General features: G+C 36.1%; 1 long non-coding RNA gene across 1 annotated transcript; it reads right to left on the reverse strand.

Annotated features, from left to right (window-relative positions):
• Positions 1–16,759: 16,759 nt before the first annotated feature.
• On the reverse strand, positions 16,760–20,331 carry LOC132758390 (uncharacterized). The gene is made up of 2 exons (XR_009629568.1): positions 20,022–20,331; positions 16,760–18,335 (listed from the first exon to the last, which is right to left on the reverse strand). It is a non-coding gene; the product is annotated as an uncharacterized LOC132758390 (long non-coding RNA).
• Positions 20,332–24,777: the final 4,446 nt, after the last annotated feature.

Genomic DNA, 24,777 nt, shown 5'->3' on the forward strand with positions numbered 1-24,777 from the left:
TAACACTCTAGTGGTCACATTTTTGACTCAATTATCATCAAACTTGGTCAGGATGCTTGTCTAGGTAATTGCTCGGATGAATTCAAAATCGCATGTGAAACTAGGTCACCGGAGCTTAAAATAGAAAAATCTTGTGAACACTCTAGTTGCTACTGTTTTGATCCAAGTATCCTGGAAATTGGTCTGAAAGTTTGTTTTGATGATTTCTAGGTCAAGTTTGAATGTGGGTCACCTGGGTAAAAAACTAGGTCACACTGCTCAAATATGGATAATCCTTGTTAACACTGTAGTGGTCACATTTTTGACTCACCTGTCATGAAACTTGGTCAGAATGCTTGTCTAGGTAATTGTTCGGATGAATTTGATGGGTCAGGTGAGCAATCTAGGGCCATCATGGCCCTCTTGTTTGTAAAATTATGTAATATAGCAGTCAAAAAAGGGACTGATCGTTCTGTAAAATTTCTTTTTGTCATTTATGAATGTGAACTGTAAAACAAAGGTCAAAGCTATTGACTATTGAATAGCTTCCATATAGAATATTCACTTTTCCAGCTAGAAAATAAGTTGTCAACAATATTGCCAAAAGTAACTTGAGCAAAGGTAAAAGTAAAGCTCCTGCAAGTGGGAAAGGAGCATGTTAAAAAAGGCAAGCCGAAGAAGGGTTCTCCTGAATAACAAGGCATTATCAGAGTGCATAAAGTCTGAAGATATTTATCAAGACAAAATAGAAGATGACACAACACTAGTTGAAGTGAAGAATGAGATGGATGCTGGTGTAACTGGCGAATCAGAAGCTGTTGATATTAACAAGAGCGATCAGTGATCACATGTGTCGCCTCATGATGGCCAATTTCATGTTGGGACAAGTTTTGTGACAGACGGACAGTGCACAACTAGACTTGGTACTGATCATTCCTGTAAAGTTTGGATAAAATTGCACCAGTAGTTTATGAGGAGTAGTCCGGACAAGCTTTTGTGTATCTGGGGACACACAGAAAAAAACACCTTTTTATCCAAGGGCCATAACTCTGCCAAAAATCATTCAACCAGAAAACCCGTGCAATATGCGCAAGGACTTGAGCTACAGATCAATCCAGTAAAGTTTCATTGAAATTGCATTAGTGGTATAAGAGAAGTAGTCCGGACAAACTTTAAAAATAAAAATTATTAAAGGGCCATAACTCTGACAAAAATCATTTAACCGGAAAATGCTGACAATATGCACAACTAGACTTGGTACTAATCATTCCTGTAAAGTTTGGATGAAATTGCACCAGTAGTTTATGAGGAGTAGTCCGGACAAGTTTTGTGACGGACGGACAGACGGACAGACAGACGAGGGAGAAGTGATCCCTATATGTTGCCACTACTCCGTAGAGGCGACACAAAAATAGTAAGAATCATTTGCTTCAAATTTTAATTCTTAAACTAAATCCATACCATCATCATCATTGCATATTTCCAAAACCTTATCGTCGTCCGGTAGATTTGGTAATGCCGGAGTTTCGATGTTATCAGACGATGCTATCAAGGCCGGGTGCTTGTTTTCTGTATGACAAGAGAGTGACCTCTTTTTCTCCAGCTTTATTTGTGTTTTCTTAATAGAAGATGTATGAAGACTGCTACTTGTGGGAAGCATCTATAAAAACAGAAGGTTATTTTCTGTTAATTCAAAATCATGTAAGAGAGGTTTTTGGAATATTTATGCTCCCTAATGGCTACTTAACATGCTTTAATCACCTTCCAAATCAGGCTACCAAATATTTAGACTGCATTTAGGCAAACTTGAGATGTGAAGGTTACCATGACCTTTGACTCACTGATCTAACAAGATGCAGCGTTAACACTTGTCTGTTAATGGCAAAGACTATCACATAAGAATGGTCTTTAAAAAATACTACCTCTTGCCATGATAATCAAGTGTTCCAAGTTTTATGTTAATATTTTTTCATAGTTTCGATATCATTCAACTTAATAGGCAATTTGATGAAAATCCTAAGATAAAAACTAGCATAACTCAAACTAGAAATGTGTCCATAGGACACAGGTGCCCCCACCGCGCCACTGTTCTGTCAATCTTTTTACTAAGTCAAGGGAAATAACTCTACAAATACTGGATAAATCCACAAGCGAAACCCCAGGTGCAAATCTAAAATATGCTGAGCAACCTGCCCATAAGGTTTAATGACTTTGTCAAATCCTTTTTGAGAAACTTGCGACACAAGTTGAAAATTGCAAAATTTTTCTAAGTGAAGGGCAATAACTCTAAAAATACTAAATAAATCCAGACGAAAATACCTGGTGCACAACTGCACATGCTGATCAATATTCCTGTAAAAGTTACATGACTCTAGGTCAAATACTTTTTGAGTTACGTGCGACACATGTTGAAAATTGCCAAATTTTACTAAGTCAAGGGCAATAACTCTGAAAATACTAAAAATATCCAGACCAAAATACCCAGGTGCACAACTACACATGCTGATCAACATTCCTGTAAAGTTTCATGACTCTAGGTCAAATACTTTTTGAGTTATGTGCGACACAAGTTGAAAAATTGCAAAATTTTACTAAATCAAGGGCAATAACTCTGAAAATACTATAAATATGCACACGAAAATACCCAGGTGCACAACTACACATGCTGATCAATATTCCTGTAAAGTTTCATGACTCTAGGTCAAATACTTTTTGAGTTATGTCCGACACAAGTTGAAAATTGCCAAATTTTACTAAGTCAAGGGCAATTACTCTGAAAATACTAAAAATATCCACACGAAAATACCCAGGTGCACAACTACACATGCTGATCAACATTCCTGTAAAGTTTCATGACTGTAGGTCAAATACTTTTTGAGTTACATGCGACACAAGTTGAAAATTGCAAAATTTTACTAAATCAAGGGCAATAACTCTGAAAATGCTAAAAATATCCAGACCAAAATACCCAGGTGCATAAGTACACATGCTGATCAACATTCCTGTAAAGTTTCATGACTCTAGGTCAAATACTTTTTGAGTTACATGCGACACAAAAGTGAACGGACGGACGGACAAACAGACGGACGTACGAACAAGGGTAAATCTAAATGCCCGCCACTAACGTGGGGGCATAACGTGGGGGCACAAAAATAAAGCTTTTAGAATTATGCCCCTTGTCTTACAACTGCACCTTGTCAGCAATAATAGGCTACATCCAAGTTTTCGCAAACCAACACTGACAAAGAATAAGAATATCAGAATAACTCAACATTTTCTTTGAAACAGACAAGCTACTAAAACAAGGGGGCCATTGGCCCCAATGCCCTAATCTGAGTACTAAATGTAATTGATATACAAAAGTGAAGTTACCAGGTCTTAAATTCAATTTTGACCCCAGGGCTATTATTTGATCAATCTTGATAGAGTTCGACTACACAATGCCTCATGCCAAATATCTAACCTCTAGCCTTTGTCAATTCAGAAGAGAAGATTTTTAAGTTTTTACGATATACATCTAAGGAAAACCTATGACCCCGTGGCAGGACCAATTTTGACCCCAGGGCTATAATTTGAACAACTTTGGTAGAGGACCTATTACCAAATATCTAAGCTCTAAGCCTTGTACCTTCAAACAAGGAGATTTTTAAGTTTTTACTATATACATATAAGGAAAACCTATGACTCCCTGGGGCAGGTCAATTTTGACCCCAGGGCTATAATTTGAACAACTCTGGTGAAGGACATATAGGTGATATTACATACCACATATCTAAGCTCTAAGCCTTTTACCTTCAAACAAGAAGAATTTTTAAGTTTTTATTATATACATATAAGGAAAACCTATGGCCCACATGGCGGGACCAATTTTGTCCCCAGGGCTATAATTTCAACAACTTTGGTAGAGGACATATAGGTGATATTACATACCACATATCTAAGCTCTAAGCCTTGTACCTTCAAACAAGAAGAGTTTTTAAGTTTTTATTATATACATATAAGGAAAACCTATGACCCCTTGGCAAGGCCAATTTTGACCCCAGGGCTAAAATTTGAACAAGTTTGGTAACGGATCAATAGATAATATTATATACCAAATATCTAAACGCTAAGACTTGTACCTTTAAACAAGTAAAATTATTAAGTGTTTACTATATACATATAAGGAAAACCTATGACCCCCTGGGGGTCTAAGCCTTGTACCTTTAGATAAGAAGATCTTTTTAGTTTTTACTATATACTTATAAGGAAAACCTATGGCCCACATGGCGGGACCAATTTTGTCCCCAGGGCTATAATTTCAATAACTTTGGTGAAGGACATATAGGTGATATTACATACCACATATCTAAGCTCTAAGCCTTGTACCTTCAAACAAGAAGAATTTTTAAGTTTTTATTTAACATACATATAAGGAAAGCCTATGACCCCTGGGCGGGGCCAATTTTGACCCTAGGGCTAAAATTTGAACAAGTTTGGTAGCGGATCAATAGATAATATTATCTACCAAATATCTTAGCTCTAAGACTTGTACCTTTAAACAAGAACAATTTTTAAATTTTTACTATATACATATAAGGAAAACCTATGACCCCCTGGGGCGGGTCAATTTTGACCCCAGGGCTATAATTTGAACAACTTTGGTTGAGGACCAATAGATAATACTACATCCAATTATCTTAGCTCTAAGCCTTGTACCTTTAGCTAAGAAGATCTTTTTAGTTTTTACTATATACTTATAAGGAAAACCTATGACCCACGGGGCAGGACCAATTTTTCTCACCAGGGCTATAATTTGAACAACTTTGGTAGAGGACCTATAGATAATATTATATACCAAATATCTAAGCTCTAAGCCTTGTACCTATAAACAAGAAGAATTTTTAAGTTTTTATTATATACATAATAGGAAAACCAGTATGACCCCCTGGAGCGGGGCCAATTTTGACCCCCAGGGTTATAATTTGAACAACTTTGGTAGTGGACCTATAGGTGATATTACATACCAAATATCTAAGCTCTTAGCCTTGTACTTTCAAACAAGATGAATTTTAAGTTTTTATTATATACATATAGGGAAAACCTATGACCCCCTGGGGCAGGGCCAATTTTGACTAGTGATGTTCCGATTGTCGCAAGTCGCCGATAATCATTTACTGTTATGTAAAGCGACAATAATCGATTTACAAAAAAATTGTTCCGCGACGTCGTCGAAAATGCTTACTGCAGTAAAGTATCAAAGGGAATTAATTCTGACGTTAATTTTCTTTAAAGAACACCTCACCGATCGCAAAAAATCATCTCAGAGACAATTTGGGTTTGAACAGGATCAATACGTGAATGTAATCAATAGTAATATAATGTGATTTGAATGTTATTATTTGACATACATTGAAAAATAAAATCTATTTCATAAAATTATGACTATATAAGGTTAAAACTATGTTGAAAAGTGGAAAATGAAGTTCATGTTACTGAATGTTATCAAGTGCCTTGGGAAGATTGGGAAGAAATGATACTTCCCTATTTCTTTTTAACGCGACTTTATTCAAAAAGTTATCGATTATGTCCCATCCGACTTAACCGATGATCGATTGGGACAAATTTCATCCGATTTCCATCACTAATTTTGACCCCAGGGCTATAATTTGAACAACTTTGGTGAAGGACTAATAGATAATATTATATACCAAATATCTAAGCTCTAAGCCTTGTCCCTTCAAACAAGAAGATTTTTACTATATACATATAAGGAAAACCTATGACCCCCTGGGGAGGGGCCAATTTTTACCCCAGGGCTATAATTTAAACATCCTTGGTAAAGGACCTATAGGTGATATCATATACCAAATATCAAACCTCTAGGCCTTGTACTTTCAGACAAGAAGATTTTTTAAATTTGCATTTTTTAAACTCCTTTTCTGGCCCCATGACCTACTTATGCAACAGACCGGAACCATTTGAACAACTTTGGCAGGGGACCACCTAAGGATCATTCTTGTAAAGTTTGGTTACTGTGCAGTCATTGGTTTCAGAGGAGATGTTGTTTAAAGAAATTGTTGATGACGCACGACGACGGAAGGTGGGGGATCACAAAAGCTCACCGTGAGCACGTTGCTAAAAACAATCAGTAAATCAATATCAAGTAACTTCAGTTTGATCATAACATGGTGGAAAAATTTCTTTGCAAACCTTTGACTTTTTGCCTGCCATTTTCTCAGATTTGGATTGTCTGACAAGACCTTCAACAGGTGTGGCCAATGATTTGTGGAAATATAACATAGATATCTCTATTTTTTTTTTGAATCCCATGTCGTCTGCTTGGATACCTGTATTATATATAATTAACAAAATTAATCTGGCAAGATCTTTTTGACTTGGATTGAATCAACCATGTTTCTATTGTAATAAAAATCCTATAAAACTTGCAAGATACGCAAAAAATACATTTTTTAACAAACAATTGCCGCCATAATATGTTAATATGTTAATTGAAAGACTCTTAAAGCAAAACTATAGGAAAGTTCTTTTTATATATTCATGCAAGGGAAAAATTGACCTGAACAAAATATATTCTCATTGGAACAAGAAAATGCACAGGCAGACAGTGCGATTTTAATATGCCCCCCTTTGGGGCCATAAAAAAGATACCGAACAAGATCCATCAATAAATGATGACTAAATGGTCCCCTTACACAAACTTACCTCTCTTTGTGACTTTGACTTTGCTAGCAGGGACCTGGATTATACCTGATTATGTGCGCAATACTAAGCACGCAACATTCTGCCTCACCATAATAAACATGTGTGCCAAGTTATATTGAAATCCCTCGATGAATGTAGAAGTTTTGCTCCAGACAAGTGTTTTACAATGACCTCTAAGTGGGACCTTGACCTATGACCTAGATACCTGGCTTATGCGCATGACACTGCCTCTCATAGTGGTGAATATTTCTATTAAGTTTCATTAGAATCCCTCCATATGTGTAGGAGATATGCTCTGGACAAAATCTCTATATTTTATCACTTTTGGTGACCCTGACCTTGCAGGTCAGGTTGGGGTCATGATGGTGAACAAATGTGCAAAGTTTCAAAGCAATATGTCAACGGACTTTGAAAATATTTGAGGTATTACAAAAACTTTAAGGTAAATTCTAAGTCGAAAAAGGGGCATAATTCTATCAAAATGCTTAATACAGTTACCTCTGCCACTGTCATGGCATAAATACCCAGCATACCACTTTGTCAAAATCAACAGTTGCCATTTAGAGCTCAAGGACAACCTCCCTGCCAAATCTGGGGTTACGAAGCCAGTGCATTGCTAAGTCATGTATTGTGCATGCTTCAAATGTGAAAATGTCAAAATCAATACACTGTGGACAGGCATTGTTAAGCATTTGAGCAGTTAAGCTTACTATAGTAAAAATCCCTGTGACTTGACCTTTGACACAGTCACCTAAAATCAAAAGGGGTCATCTACTAGTCATAAACAACCTCAATACCAAATATGAAAACTGTTGACCAAAGCATTTTTAAGTGATTGAGTGGAAAAGCTTTTTCGAGTCAAGGCCCATGTGACCTTGACCTTTGACCCAGCAGGGGTCACCTTATGGTCAGAATCAACCTCCATGCCAAATATGAAGACTGTGGGTCAAAGGAATCTTAAGTTATTGGACGGATAAACTTATTCAAGTCAAAATCCCTGTGAACTTCACCTTTGACCCAGTGACCTCAAAATCAATAGGGGTCATCTACTAATCATGACTAATCACCATGCCAAATATGAAGACTATGGGTCAAAGGAATCTTAAGTTAATGGGAGGACAAGCTGTTTTTAGTCAAGGCCCCTGTGACCTTGACCTTTGACCTCAAAATCAATAGGAGTAATCTACTAATCATGACTAACCTCCATGCCAAATATGAACACTTAGGGTCAAAGGAATCTTAAGTTATTGGGAGGACAAGCTTTTTCAGTCAAGGCCCCTGTGACCTTGCTTGACCTTTGACCTGGTGACCTCAAAATCAATAGGGATCATCTACTAACCATGACCAATCTAAATACCATATATGAAGACTGTGGGTTTAAGGAATCTTAAGTTATTGGGGGAAAAGGAACAAGAGGGCCATCATAGCCCTGAGGTCGCTCACCTGTATAAAGGCACCCAGAGCGGGGCCAGTTTTAACCCCAGGGCTTTTATTTGAACAAACTTGGAAGACACCCATTAGAAGATGTTTCACAATGTTAAGTTTTTACTACACACATATAATGAAAAACAATGATCTACTCCCCCTCCCCCCCCCCGTCAGGGCCAATTTTAATCCAGGGGCTTTTATTTGAACAAACTTGGTAGACACCATTAAGAAGATGTTTCATGCTAAACATCTAAGCTCTAGCTCATTGGGTTTTTAAAAGAGAATTTTTAAGTTTTTACTATACACATAAAGTTAAAAAAACAATGACACCCCTGGGGCGGGGCCAGTTTTGACCCCAGGGCTTTTATTTGAACAAACTTTGTAGACACTTACTAGAAGATGTTTCATGCTTAATATCTAAACTCTAGCTATTTGGGTTTTTTCAAAGAAGATTTCTAAGTTTTTGCTATAAACATATAAGGAAAATCAATGACACCCTGGGGCGGGGCCAATTTTGACCCCAGGGCTCTTATTTGAACAAACTTGGTAGACACCCATTAGAACATGTTTCATGATAAATATCTTAGCTCTAGCTCTTTGAGTTTTTTAAAAGAAGATTTTTAAGTTTTTACTATATGCATAAAGGGAAAATCAATGACCCCCTGGGGAGGGGCCAATTTTGACCCTAGGGCTTTTATTTGAACAAACTTTGTAGACACTCACTAGAAGATGTTTCATGCTTAATATCTAAACTCCAGCTATTTGGGTTTTTTCAAAAAAGATTTTTTAAGTGTTTGCTATACACATATAACGAAAATAAATGACCCCCTGGGCGGGGCCAATTTTGACCCAAGGGCTTTTATTTGAACAAACTTGGTAAACACCCATTAGAACATGTTTCAAGCTAAATATCTTAGCTCTAGCTCTTTGAGTTCTTTAAAAGAAGATTTTTAAAGTTTTTACTATATGCAAATAGGGAAAATCAATGACCCCCTGGGGCGGGGCCAATTTTGACCCTAGATCTTTAATTTGAACAAACTTGGCACACACTCATTAAAAGATGTTTCATGCTAAATATCTTAGCTCTAGCTAATTGGGTTCTTTAAAAGAAGCTTTTTTAAGTTTTTACTATATGCATATAGGGAAAATCAAAGACACCCTGGGGCGGGCCAATTTTGGCCCTAGGGCTTTTATTTTAACGAATTTGGTAGACACTCACTAGAAGATGTTTCATGCTTCATATCTAAACTCTAGCTATCTGGGTTTTTTCAAAGAAGATGTTTTAAGTTTTTGCTATAAACTGTCATATAAGGAAAATCAATGACCCCCGGGGCGGGGCCAATTTTGACACCAGGGCTTTTATTTGAACAAACTTGGTAGACACCCCTTACAACATGTTTCATGCTAAATATCTTAGCTCTAGCTCTTTGAGTTCTTTAAAAGAAGATTTTTAAAGTTTTTATTATATGCAAATAGGGAAAATGAATGACCCCCTGGGGCGGGCCAATTTTGACCCTAGGACTTTTATTTGAACAAACTTGGTAGACACCCATTAGAACATGTTTTATGCTAGATATCTTAGCTCTAGCTCTTTGGGTTCTTTAAAAGAAGATTTTTTAAGTTTTTGCTATATGCATATAAGGAAAATCAAAGACCCCCGGGGCGGGCCAATTTTGACCCCAGGGCTTTTATTTGAACAAACTTTGTAGACACTCACACAAGATGTTTCATGCTTAATATCTAAACTCTAGCTATTGGGTTTTTTCAAAGAAGATTTTTAAGTTTTTGCTATACATATCTGACCCCAGCGCGCGGCCAATTTTGACCCCAGGGCTTTTATTTGAACAAACTTGTTCACTAGAAGGTTTTTTTAAACTCCAGCTAAGATTTTTTAAAAGAAGATTTTTAAGTTTTTGCTATAAACATATAAGGAAAATCAATGACCCCCTGGGGCGGGGCCAATTTTGACCCCAGGGCTCTTATTTGAACAAACTTGGTAGACACCCATTAGAACATGTTTCATGATAAATATCTTAGCTCTAGCTCTTTGAGTTTTTTAAAAGAAGATTTTTAAGTTTACTATATGCATAAAGGGAAAATCAATGACCCCCTGGGGAGGGGCCAATTTTGACCCTAGGGCTTTTATTTGAGCAAACTTGGTAGACACTCATTACAAAGATATTTCATGCTAAATATCTTAGCTCTAGCTCTTTGGGTTCTTTAAAAGAAGCTTTTTTAAGTTTTTACTATATGCATATAGGGAAAATCAAAGACCCCCTGGGGCAGGGCCAATTTTGACCCCAGGGCTTTTATTTGAACAAACTTGGTAAACACCCATTAGAACATGTTTCATGCTAAATATGTTAGCTCTAGCTTTTTGAGTTCTTTAAAAGAAGATTTTTTAAATTTTTACTATATGCCTATAGGGAAAATCAATGACCCCCTGGGGCGGGGCCAATTTTGACCCTAGGGCTTTTTATTGAACAAACTTGGTAGACACTCATTACAAGATATTTCATGCTAAATATCTTAGCTCTAGCTCTTTGGGTTCTTTAAAAGAAGATTTTTTAAGTTTTACTATATGCATATAGGGAAAATCAAAGACCCCCTGGGGCGGGCCCAATTTTGACCCCAGGGCTTTTATTTGAACAAACTTGGTAGACACTCACTACAAGATGTTTCATGCTTAATATCTAAAACTCTAGCTATTTGGGTTTTTCAAAGAAGATTTTTAAGTTTTTGCTATACACATATAAGAAAAATCAATGACCCCCGGCGCGGGGCCAATTTTGACCCCAGGGCTTTATTTGAACAAACTTTGTAGACACTCACTAGAAGATGTTCCATGCTAAATATCTAAACTCCAGCTATTTGTGTTTTTTCAAAGAAGATTTTTTAAGCTTTTGCTATACACAGATAAGGAAAATTTATGACCCCTGGCACGGGGCCAATTTTGACCCCAGGGCTTTTATTTGAACAAACTTGGTAGACACCTATTAGAACATGTTTCATGCTAAATATTTTAGCTCTAGCTCTTTGAGTTCTTTAAAAGAAGATTTTTTAAGTTTTTACTATATGCATATAGGGAAAATCAATGACCCCCTGGGGTGGGGCCAATTTTGACCCCAGGGCTTTGATTTGAACAAACTTGGTAGACACTCATTAGAGGATGTTTCATGCCAAATATCTAAGCTTTAGCTCTTAGGGTTTTTTAAAAGAAGATTTTTTAAGTTTTTCCTATTGGCTGCCATGGCAACCAGAGTTTTTAATGGAATTTAAATTTTTGAACAACTTTGAAAGGGGTCCACCTAAGGATCATTTCTGTAAAGTTTGGTTGCAATTGGCCATGTGGTTTAGGTGGAGATGTTGTTTGAAAAGTTTGACGCCATTTTTTGAAGGACGCACGACGGACACAGAGTGATGACAAAAGCTCACCCTTGAGCACTTTGTGCTCAGGTGAGCTAAAAACCAATAGACAAGGAGACATCTGGACATTCAGACGGACAAGCCGATTCCAGTATACACCCCTTACAACTTCATTGTGCTTGAGTATAACTAGGAACATTTGGAGACCTTGAAAATGCTGACAGAATTTTGACAAGAAGTAAAAGAAAATTCTATCAATTCATTTAAAATCCATGTTACTCGACTTCAACCCATAACAAGAGCCACCGCTGGGCGGGGGCAACTCTCGACTTTTTACTTTTTTAAAAAGCAAACAAATAAACGTTTGAACAAATCTTGACGTTTCCTTTTTATAAATTTAATCATTGTGTCTTGTCACATTAGTTTTGTCAAAGTATGAATCCTTTTTTAATATATCCCCATGTGTATTACAGATGACAACAAGAACGTGTTTGTTAAACACAAATGCCTCCAGCACTGATTCTTGTCAGTAGCAATATTTCAAACAAGAGGGCCATGATGGCCCTGAAGTCGCTCACCTGTATATAGGCCACATGGAGGGGAGCCAGTTTAAACCCCAGGGCTTTTATTTGAACAAACTTGGTAGACACCCATTAGAAGATGTTTCATGCTAAACATCTAAGGTTTTTTTTAAAAGACGATTTTTTAAGTTTTTTCTTTACACATATGTTTATAAACAATGACCCCCTGGGGCAGGGCCAGTTTTGACCCCAGGGCTTTTTTTAACAATCTTTGTAGACACTTACTATTTGTTGTTTTTTTTTCAAAGAAGATTTTTCAAGTTTTTGCTATATCCACACAAAAGGAAAATCAATGACCCCCGGGGCGGGGCCAATTTTGACCCCAGGTCTCTTATTTGAACAAACTTGGTAGACATCCATTAGAACATGTTTCATGCTACATATCTAAGCTCTAGCTCTTTGGGTTCTTTAAAAGAAGATTTTTAAGTTTTTACTATATTCATATAGGGAAAATCAATGATCCCCTGGGGCGGGGCCAATTTTGACCCCAGGGCTCTTATTTGAACAAACTTGGTAAACACCCATTAGAACATGTTTCATGCTAAATATGTTAGCTCTAGCTTTTTGAGTTCTTTAAAAGAAGATTTTTTAAATTTTTACTATATGCCTATAGGGAAAATCAATGACCCCCTGGGGCGGGGCCAATTTTGACCCTAGGGCTTTTATTGAACAAACTTGGTAGACACTCATTACAAGATATTTCATGCTAAATATCTTAGCTCTAGCTCTTTGGGTTCTTTAAAAGAAGATTTTTTAAGTTTTTACTATATGCATATAGGGAAAATCAAAGACCCCCTGGGGCGGGCCCAATTTTGACCCCAGGGCTTTTATTTGAACAAACTTGGTAGACACTCACTACAAGATGTTTCATGCTTAATATCTAAACTCTAGCTATTTGGGTTTTTTCAAAGAAGATTTTTAAGTTTTTGCTATACACATATAAGGAAAATCAATGACCCCCGGCGCGGGGCCAATTTTGACCCCAGGGCTTTTATTTGAACAAACTTTGTAGACACTCACTAGAAGATGTTCCATGCTAAATATCTAAACTCCAGCTATTTGGGTTTTTTTCAAAGAAGATTTTTTAAGCTTTTGCTATACACAGATAAGGAAAATTTATGACCCCTGGCACGGGGCCAATTTTGACCCCAGGGCTTTTATTTGAGCAAACTTGGTAGACACCTATTAGAACATGTTTCATGCTAAATATTTTAGCTCTAGCTCTTTGAGTTCTTTAAAAGAAGATTTTTTAAGTTTTTACTATATGCATATAGGGAAAATCAATGACCCCCTGGGGTGGGGCCAATTTTGACCCCAGGGCTTTGATTTGAACAAACTTGGTAGACACTCATTAGAGGATGTTTCATGCCAAATATCTAAGCTCTAGCTCTTAGGGTTTTTTAAAAGAAGATTTTTAAGTTTTTGCTATACCCATATAAGGAAAATCAATGACCCCCGGGGCGGAGCCAATTTTGACCCCAGGGCTTTTATTTGAACAAACTTTGTAGACACTCACTAGAAGATGTTTCATGCTTAATATCTAAACTCCAGCTATTTGGGTTTTTTAAAAGAAGATTTTTTAAGTTTTTGCTATAAACATATAAGGAAAATCAATGACCCCCTGGGGCGGAGCCAATTTTGACCCCAGGGCTCTTATTTGAACAAACTTGGTAGACACCCATTAGAACATGTTTCATGATAAATATCTTAGCTCTAGCTCTTTGAGTTTTTTAAAAGAAGATTTTTAAGTTTATACTATATGCATAAAGAGAAAATCAATGACCCCCTGGGGAGGGGCCAATTTTGACCCTAGGGCTTTTATTTGAGCAAACTTGGTAGACACTCATTACAAGATATTTCATGCTAAATATCTTAGCTCTAGCTCTTTGGGTTCTTTAAAAGAAGCTTTTTTAAGTTTTTACTATATGCATATAGGGAAAATCAAAGACCCCCTGGGGCAGGGCCAATTTTGACCCCAGGGCTTTTATTTGAACAAACTTGGTAGACACTCACTACAAGATGTTTCATGCTTAATATCTAAACTCTAGCTATTTGGGTTTTTTCAAAGAAGATTTTTAAGTTTTTGCTATACACATGTAAGGAAAATCAATGACCCCCAGCGCGCGGCCAATTTTGACCCCAGGGCTTTTATTTGAACAAACTTTGTAGACACTCACTAGAAGATGTTTCATGCTTTATATCTAAACTCCAGCTATTTGGGTTTTTTAAAAGAAGATTTTTTAAGTTTTTGCTATAAACATATAAGGAAAATCAATGACCCCCTGGGGCGGGGCCAATTTTGACCCCAGGGCTCTTATTTGAACAAACTTGGTAGACACCCATTAGAACATGTTTCATGATAAATATCTTAGCTCTAGCTCTTTGAGTTTTTTAAAAGAAGATTTTGAAGTTTATACTATATGCATAAAGGGAAAATCAATGACCCCCTGGGGAGGGGCCAATTTTGACCCTAGGGCTTTTATTTGAGCAAACTTGGTAGACACTCATTACAAGATATTTCATGCTAAATATCTTAGCTCTAGCTCTTTGGGTTCTTTAAAAGAAGCTTTTTTAAGTTTTTACTATATGCATATAGGGAAAATCAAAGACCCCCTGGGGCAGGGCCAATTTTGACCCCAGGGCTTTTATTTGAACAAACTTGGTAAACACCCATTAGAACATGTTTCATGCTAAATATGTTAGCTCTAGCTTTTTGAGTTCTTTAAAAGAAGATTTTTTAAATTTTTACTATATGCCTATAGGGAAAATCAATGACCCCCTGGGGCGGGGCCAATTTTGACCCTAGGGCTTTTATTGAACAAACTTGGTAGACACTCATTACAAGATATTTCATGCTAAATATCTTAGCTCTAGCTCTTTGGGTTCTTTAAAAGAAGATTTTTTAAGTTTTTACTATATGCATATAGGGAAAATCAAAGACCCCCTGGGGCGGGCCCAATTTTGACCCCAGGGCTTTTATTTGAACAAACTTGGTAGACACTCACTACAAGATGTTTCATGCTTAATATCTAAACTCTAGCTATTTGGGTTTTTTCAAAGAAGATTTTTAAGTTTTTGCTATACACATATAAGAAAAATCAATGACCCCCGGCGCGGGGCCAATTTTGACCCCAGGGCTTTTATTTGAACAAACTTTGTAGACACTCACTAGAAGATGTTCCATGCTAAATATCTAAACTCCAGCTATTTGTGTTTTTTCAAAGAAGATTTTTTAAGCTTTTGCTATACACAGATAAGGAAAATTTATGACCCCTGGCACGGGGCCAATTTTGACCCCAGGGCTTTTATTTGAACAAACTTGGTAGACACCTATTAGAACATGTTTCATGCTAAATATTTTAGCTCTAGCTCTTTGAGTTATTTAAAAGAAGATTTTTTAAGTTTTTACTATATGCATATAGGGAAAATCAATGACCCCCTGGGGTGGGGCCAATTTTGACCCCAGGGCTTTGATTTGAACAAACTTGGTAGACACTCATTAGAGGATGTTTCATGCCAAATATCTAAGCTTTAGCTCTTAGGGTTTTTTAAAAGAAGATTTTTTAAGTTTTTCCTATTGGCTGCCATGGCAACCAGAGTTTTTAATGGAATTTAAATTTTTGAACAACTTTGAAAGGGGTCCACCTAAGGATCATTTCTGTAAAGTTGGTTGCAATTGGCCATGTGGTTTAGGTGGAGATGTTGTTTGAAAAGTTTGACGCCATTTTTTGAAGGACGCACGACGGACACAGAGTGATGACAAAAGCTCACCCTTGAGCACTTTGTGCTCAGGTGAGCTAAAAACCAATAGACAAGGAGACATCTGGACATTCAGACGGACAAGCCGATTCCAGTATACACCCCTTACAACTTCATTGTGCTTGAGTATAACTAGGAACATTTGGAGACCTTGAAAATGCTGACAGAATTTTGACAAGAAGTAAAAGAAAATTCTATCAATTCATTTAAAATCCATGTTACTCGACTTCAACCCATAACAAGAGCCACCGCTGGGCGGGGGCAACTCTCGACTTTTTACTTTTTTTAAAAGCAAACAAATAAACGTTTGAACAAATCTTGACGTTTCCTTTTTATAAATTTAATCATTGTGTCTTGTCACATTAGTTTTGTCAAAGTATGAATCCTTTTTTAATATATCCCCATGTGTATTACAGATGACAACAAGAACGTGTTTGTTAAACACAAATGCCTCCAGCACTGATTCTTGTCAGTAGCAATATTTCAAACAAGAGGGCCATGATGGCCCTGAAGTCGCTCACCTGTATATAGGCCACATGGAGGGGAGCCAGTTTAAACCCCAGGGCTTTTATTTGAACAAACTTGGTAGACACCCATTAGAAGATGTTTCATGCTAAACATCTAAGGTTTTTTTTAAAAGACGATTTTTTAAGTTTTTTCTTTACACATATGTTTATAAACAATGACCCCCTGGGGCAGGGCCAGTTTTGACCCCAGGGCTTTTATTTGAACAATCTTTGTAGACACTTACTAGAAATGTTTCATGCTTAATATCTAAACTCTAGCTATTCTGGTTTTTTCGAAGAAGATTTTTAAGTTTTTGCTATACACATATAAGGAAAATTAATGTCCCCCGGGGCGGGGCCAATTTTGACCCCAGGTCTCTTATTTGAACAAACTTGGTAGACATCCATTAGAACATGTTTCATGCTACATATCTAAGCTCTAGCTCTTTGGGTTCTTTAAAAGAAGATTTTTAAGTTTTTACTATATTCATATAGGGAAAATCAATGATCCCCTGGGGCGGGGCCAATTTTGACCCCAGGGCTCTTATTTGAACAAACTTGGTAGACATCCATTAGAACATGTTTCATGCTAAATATCTTAGCTCTAGCTCTTTGGGTTCTTTAAAAGAAGATTTTTTAAGTTTTTACTATATTCATATAGGGAAAATCAATGACCCCCTGGGGCGGGGCCAATTTTGACCCCAGGGCTTTTATTTGAACAAACTTGGTAGACACTTGCTAGAACATGTTTCATGCTAAATATGTTAGCTCTAGCTCTTTGTGTTCTTTAAAAGAAGATTTCTAAGTTTTTACTATATGCATATAGGAAAAATCAATGACCCCCTGGGGCGGGGCCTATTTTGACCCCAGGGCTCTTATTTGAACAAACTTGGTAGACATCCATTAGAACATGTTTCATGCTAAATATCTTAGCTCTAGCTCTTTGGGTTCTTTAAAAGAAGATTTTTAAGTTTTTACTATATGCATATAGGAAAAATCAATGACCCCCTGGGGCGGGGCCAATTTTGACCCCATGGCTTTTATTTGAACAAACTTGGTAGACGACCATTAGAAGATGTTTCATGCTAAATATTTTAGCTCTAGCTCTTTGGGTTCTTTAAAAGAAGATTTTTTAAGCTTTTACTATATACATATAGGGAAAATCAATGACCCCCTGGGGCGGGGCCAATTTTGACCCCAGGGCTTTTATTTGAACAAACTTGGTAGACACTTGCTAGAAGATGTTTCATACCAAATATCTAAGCTCTAGCTCTTAGGGTTTTTTAAAAGAAGATATTTAAAGTTTTTTCTTTCGGTTGCCATGGCAACCAGAGTTCTGCATGGAATTAAATCCTTTGAACAATTTTTAAAGGTGACCACCAAAGGAACATTCCTGTGAAGTTTGGATGAAATTTGCTTAGTGGTTTATGAGGAGATGTTATTTAAAGTAAAACTTTACGGACGGACGGACGACGGACGGACAACGGACGAAAAGCCATCACAAAAGCTCACCCTGTCACTTTGTGACAGGTGAGCTAAAAATGTTTACCTATTCACTCAGTTATAGACAGAAACACTGCCAAAAATTGAAAACACAAGTTATATAGCTTGACAGAGTCATGGCATTTTGTAATTGTGAAATATACATGTATAAGTTGCCAAGTCATTGCTATGACTTGTGAAGTGATAAATATTCAACTTTATCAAATATATATAAATGTAAGAAATCTATACTTGGCACCCTTGACCTTGACCCACTGACACCTATAGAATATCATGCAAGTTATCTTCCTACCAAATATGAAATACACCTGTCAATAAATAAAGGCTGTATGGGCAAAAATGTTAAAATCTATTTTGAGCATTGATGACCTTGATCAAACTGACCCCTAACTCCATCCAAAGGAAGAATACCATGCAAGTTATCTTCCAACCAAATATGAAATAAATCTGTCAATAAATAAAGGCTGTATGGGCAAAAGTGTAAAAATCTATTTTTAGCACTTGTGACCTTGACCCAACTGACCCCTAACTCTATCCAAAGAAAGAATAACATGCAAGTTATCTTCCTATCAAATATGAAATATATCTGTCAATAAATAAAGGCTGTATGGGCAATAGTGTAAAAATTTATTTTTAGCACTAGTGACCTTGACACACTGATCCCTAACTCAATCAAAAGGAAGAATACCATGCAAGTTATCTTCCTATCAAATATGAAATACACCTGTCAATAAATAAAGCCTATATGGGCAAAAGTGTAACTAGAAATGTGTCATCATGCCACGGATGCCCCCGCATGCAGCCAAAATTTCAAATGTTATAATATTTAGTTCCAAATTTGTTTGCACAAATCATTTTTTTCATTCTATGTTCAAAGCCCTTAAAACTTTTCAATGTTAACACAAACCATTTTTATACAATGTTCAAGGCACTGAAATTATTCAGTCTTAACCTTTTGAAAATAGCATATTGCATATTTGTAGCCAAAATAATGGCTATATACATTTCCACAAAAGTATGAGTGCTGAAACTGAAAGTTCAAAATTTTTCAGGAAAGATAAGTTTGTCCAAAATCATTGAACAACGACCAAATTCCAACTTAAACTGCTTATTCCTAAGATGTATCTTATTATTTTCAAAGTGAAAGGGACATAACTCTGCCAAAAAAATCATCAAACCATGACCAAATTCCAACTTGACCTGCGCATTCCTTTGACAATTTTGAGTTGAATATGTAACACTGTTGGGTTGATAATGAACAGAAACTGTAAATTTCATATCATTCGCAAAGTGAAAGGGGCATTACTCTGCCAAAAATCATTGAACCATGACCAAATTTGAACTTGACCTGCGCATTCCTTTGACATATCCATATGTCAAATTTGAGTTGAATGTGTAATACTGTTGGGGAGATAATAAACGGAAACTGAAAATTTCATATTATTTTCAAAGTAAAAGGGGCATAACTCTGCCAAAAATCATCGAACCATGACCAAATTCGACCTTGACCTGTATTTTCTCATGACATATCCATATGTCAAGTTTGAGTTGAATGTGTTGTACCATTGGGGAGATAATGAACGGAAACTGAAAATTTCATATTATTTTCAAAGTGAAAGGGGCATAACTCTGCCAAAAATCATCAAACCATGACCAAATTTGAACTTGACCTGCGCATTCCTTTGACGTATCCATATGTCAAGTTTGAGTTGAATGTGTTGTACCATTGGGGAGTTAATGAACGGAAACTGAAAATTTCATATTATTTTCAAAGTAAAAGGGGCATAACTCTGCCAAAAATCATCGAACCATGACCAAATTTGAACTTGACCTGTATTTTCTCATGACATATCCATATGTCAAGTTTGAGTTGAATGTGTTGTACCGTTAGGGAGATAATGAACGGAAACTGAAAATTTCATATTATTTTCAAAGTAAAAGGGGCATAACTCTGCCAAATATCATCGGACCATGACCAATTTCGAACTTGACCTGTATTTTCTCATGACATATCTATATGTCAAATTCGAGTTCAATATGTGCAATGGTTATTAAGATAATGAACGGAAACTGATGATGACGGAAGGACGGAATGACGGAATTACGGAATGACGGAATGACGGAACAGGGTAACACTATATGCCCTTGCCATTATATGGCGGGGGCATAAAAATCTATTTTTAGCACAAGTGACCTTGACCCACTGATCCCTACCCCAATCAAAAGGATGAATACCATGCAAGTTATCTTCCTACCAAATACGAAATATATCTGTCAATAAATAAAGGCTGTATGAGCAAAAGTGTAAACATCTATTTTTAGCACTGGTGACCTTGACCCAACTGACCACTAACTCCATCAAATTTTATGTTCCTATCAATTATAAATGACATCTGTCTATAGAATATGGTTAATACACCTGTAAAAATGTAAAAATCTATTTTTAACATTGGTGACCTTGACATTGGTGACATTGACCTTGACCCAAATGACCCCTTACTATACCCAAACAAGAGCCAGTTGAACTGGGTGATACTCCCTAAATAGGTTTTGGACACAGGAAGGTATACCTCTTGTAGTGTCAGAGTTATGTCACAGACAAAGTTCAAAGTGTAAAAACAACCCAAATGTTGCTTGCGACACATTGTCTCAAGATGGTGATCATTTCTGTGAAATAGTTGTAAAATCTGACTTCAAATAATAAAGTTATGGGCCGGACACGATTTTGCTGCAAGGTCATGCTGTGACCTTGACCTTTAAGGTAGCAACCCAAATTTGCATGCAACATGTCGATTCAATATGGTGATCATCTCTGTGAAATAGTTTTAAAGTCCAACTTCAAATAATGAAGTTATGGACCGGACACAATTTTGCTACAAGGTCATGCTGTGACCTTGACCTTCAAAGGTAGCTACCCAATTGTTGCGCGCGACACAGCGTCTCAATATGGTGATCATTTCTGTCAAATAATTTTAAAATCAGACTTCACACAAATTCGGGACATACGTACAGACGGACCGACAACCCGACGACTATATGCTCCCCTGAAATTTTTCGTGGAGCGATATTATTATATGCTAGCATTTGATAATTCTTACCACCACAATATATCTATTATTTTCTTTAAACTTTGAGAAACTTTATTGATTTTTTTTTTACCTTTTAAGAATTTCTCTAAACAATGATGACTGGAATATGATTTGGAATATTTGTTGACTAACCAGTATATAACCAATTTTCATTATTTAAGAAAATTATTTATTGAAGAACAACAATTTCAAAATTCAAAATTATTCAGTTATCTATTCTATGATTAAGCTTAATATTTAAGTACTGATAACTATTTGAGACAAGTATCAAATACATTATCCTTATTACCATTTCTCTCTAAGACACTTTCACCATCTTCATTTTCATGACCATCCTCCTCTGTTTCCATATCTTCATTTTCAAGACCATCCTCCTCTGTTACGATATCTGAAATTAAAAATTTGCTTTTTCTACCATACCATAAAAATTTAATAGATAAATGTATACGTTCTTATCAGATGTGTTTTGACACCTCACAAATGTTAGATTTTTTTCCAGCCTCTGATACAGTGCATACACTTTAAATGAAAAAAAAGGTCTACATAGTGGAAGATAATCATAAAAATTACTCATTCTTATATGGAACTTGACTGTCTGATATAGAACTCCAAGATATTTTCTTTCTTAACTCAGAAAATTTAGATTTTTAGCCAATTAAATTTAACACAATGGAACATATCATCAGACTCGACATCTGTATACAACAAGAGCCCGGTTTGAGCCGGGTTATGCTCCCCGAATAGGTTTTGGACACAGGAAAGTACACCTCTTTTAGTTTCAATGTTAGGTCCCTGGAAAAAGTTCAAAGTGCAAAAATTCCAAAATTAGGCAAGGCAGAATTACTGTTCTTTGCACTGCACTTCTAATCAATGTGATCTATCAACCTACAAAGTTTCTTGATGATATCTCTTACGATTTCCGAGTTATGTCCCTGACAACTTCAAAAAGTAAAAATAAACAAAGGGCAATAACTCCAGAATTAGGCAAGGCAGAGTAATGATTCTTGTGCACTGCAAATCTACCCATTGAGATGTATCTACCTACAAAGTTTCATGTTGATATCTCTCATAGTTTTACAGCTTTGTCCTGGACAAGATTTTCCTAAAAGGGGAGATAATTCAAAAATGAGGCTTAACAGAGTTATGGTTCTTTTGCACTGCACCTCTACTCAATGAGGTCTATCTACCTACAATGTTTCATCTTGATATCTCTTATAGTTTTAGAGTTATGTTCCGGACAAAGTTCAAAGTGTTAAAATTAACAAAGGGCAATTACTCCAAAATTAGGACAAAAAGAGTTATTGTTCTTATGCACTGCACATCTACCCATTGAGATCTATCCACCTACAAAGTTTCATGTTGATATGTCTTATAATTTAAGAGTTATGCCCCGGACATGATTTTTCTATAAGGGGAGATAATTCAAAAACCGGGCAAAATAGAGTTATGGTACTTTGACACTGCACTCCCCCTCAATGCCCTCTACCACTGTATGAAGTTTCAACAAATTATCTCCAAGGGTTTTCAAGTTATGCTCCGGACAAGACAACGGACGAACAGACGGACGGATGTTCTCACAGGACAGTAATTATGTGGCTACTCTATTGTTCTCTCTATTGTTCTTTTTAGCCACGCAAAAGAAAATAGCCACATAAAAGCATTACGGAATGAATGACATCAAAGAGAAAGAACAGTTACCTATTGTCCCTCTAGCCACATAATTACCGTCCTGTGAGTGCGGACGGACGGACAGATGGACAAGGCGCCGACTATATGCTCCCCCGAAATTTTTCGGGGAGCATAAAAAGGAGGACCTCCCTTGGCATGTTTGCATTAAACATGAAAGACATCAACCAAAGAAATGAGGGCTGTATGAGCAAAAATGTTTAAATTTATTTTTCTAAACCAGTGACCTTGACCTTGACCCTAGAGACCACTTACTCGAAAATTAGAGGTCCAGTAAAGGTATCCACCTACCAATTATGCAAGATATCATGAAATAAATTAAGCAATTAAGAGAAATATACGATAAATCCAACTTGCCGGAATAGGTTAATAGACGGGTTTGATTTTCAGAAAAGTTAAAGAGTCTAACGGCATTTTTTAGTACAAGCAGGTAGTCAATCGTTTTTACATAATTCGGGTACGCTGAGTCCATTTTTTGCTTTACCACAGCTGTACTTGAAGTCCTTGACCTTCTAAAGGTCAAATCAAAATGGCCGACATTGTCCTTTACCATCTACTTAAAAAATTATTATTTCTGGTACATATCGTATCGTATGTCCGTTAATCTACATGGAATAAAGTTTCAATTACTTTTAAGAATAATTGGCTGATAATTATACATGCTTTACACATTGACTGCTATGCCGACCATCTTTGATTTCAAAATGGATACCTTTTTATACAAATATAAAACAAATGGATACTTCTGTAGGAATGAGTATCAAAAATTGTATAATGATATGAGCAATATGTCATGTCGAATTGTACACACTGTGTAGGTATACTGCACAATTTAATTTACATCATTACTTCAAACTATCACAGGTCATTCTTTTTGGACAATTAATCTTTATCAGGTATCTGCATGAGATCCCAAATGTCTTACATTAAACCTGCACATTTTAATTTACCATTAAATTACAAGTTTTCTTTAAAAAAAAAACAACAACAACAGAATCCCTAAAAAACAATCAAATGACAAAATTGAAAACATTGTAGGCTCGATTTGATTGAGCCTAAACATGGACGTTACTGGAAATTGCAAGGAACAGTCCAAGCACCCTAGCACCGGCTTACGCAAAATTTATATATCAAAGGGGGAAATTGTGAAATTTGGAATTTAGAAATATGTGCAGATGTGTTTATATGATATGTTTTATTGTCGTATTGATATACCTACTTTATAAAGGGTCGTATTTATCAATCAAACTTTAAACATGCCTAGACATGGTAAAAAACAGATCATCTATTTATTAATTGAAATAAACTCAAATAAATGGAATAGTCATTTTAATCTTTATTATCTTTCACTTTGGAAAAAAAGTCTGCCAAACATGAAACATAAACAGACTACGAGCTTACACTGTCTTATGGATAATGAATAATATAGAGTAAAACATTATAGGTCTACCGCGAGTATTTGATGATGGTACATGCATAGAAGATTACACAGTTAATTGATACCAATACTGCAATTGATATATTGACGATTCACTGCTTTTTACCCCTTATTATTAACACAGAATGATTTGATAGAGCATTTTGGTTTTTTGCTACTAAATCATGTAAAATATATGCCCTCGAAGCCTATGTCTTTAAATTTTATTTACTTAACTGAAATTACGAGATTTTTTGCGTTTTGTCTTTATTCATTGGTATGTATTCATTGTCTTAGTTAATATTAACGTCTACATTATAATTATGTCACTTTGTCAAGAAATTGATGAGTACCTTATTCCATTATGATATAACATATTATTGATGTCATTTGCCACAATATGATTATTTTATCTCATATTTTTTCAGCTATCACTCCATAAAATTACTTTGGTATTTCTTAGTGTAATTTTAGTCACTAAAACGTATACACACTATTTTTGCACTATCCTGACAATTATGTAAAACAAAGATAAACAAGGACGTGACACTTGAAATGTCTCTGAAGCTCGGCTCAGTTAAGGATCCATTAACTTTGTTGCTGGGTCGTGTTGGGGTTGCGTTCATTGAACGCCACCTTTCCTTGTTAATCTTGTTTTCCATTTTTTACATTGAAGGCATGGTTACTGTAGTCTTACAAGTTTTACAAAAATTAGAAACATTAAGAAGCATTTATTTATATCTGCAGTATTTCTTATT

The sequence above is a fragment of the Ruditapes philippinarum genome, unplaced genomic scaffold (assembly GCF_026571515.1).
Source record: "Ruditapes philippinarum isolate M1 unplaced genomic scaffold, ASM2657151v2 ctg3204_1_1_1_1, whole genome shotgun sequence".
In the NCBI taxonomy this organism is placed as follows: Eukaryota; Metazoa; Mollusca; class Bivalvia; order Venerida; family Veneridae; genus Ruditapes; species Ruditapes philippinarum.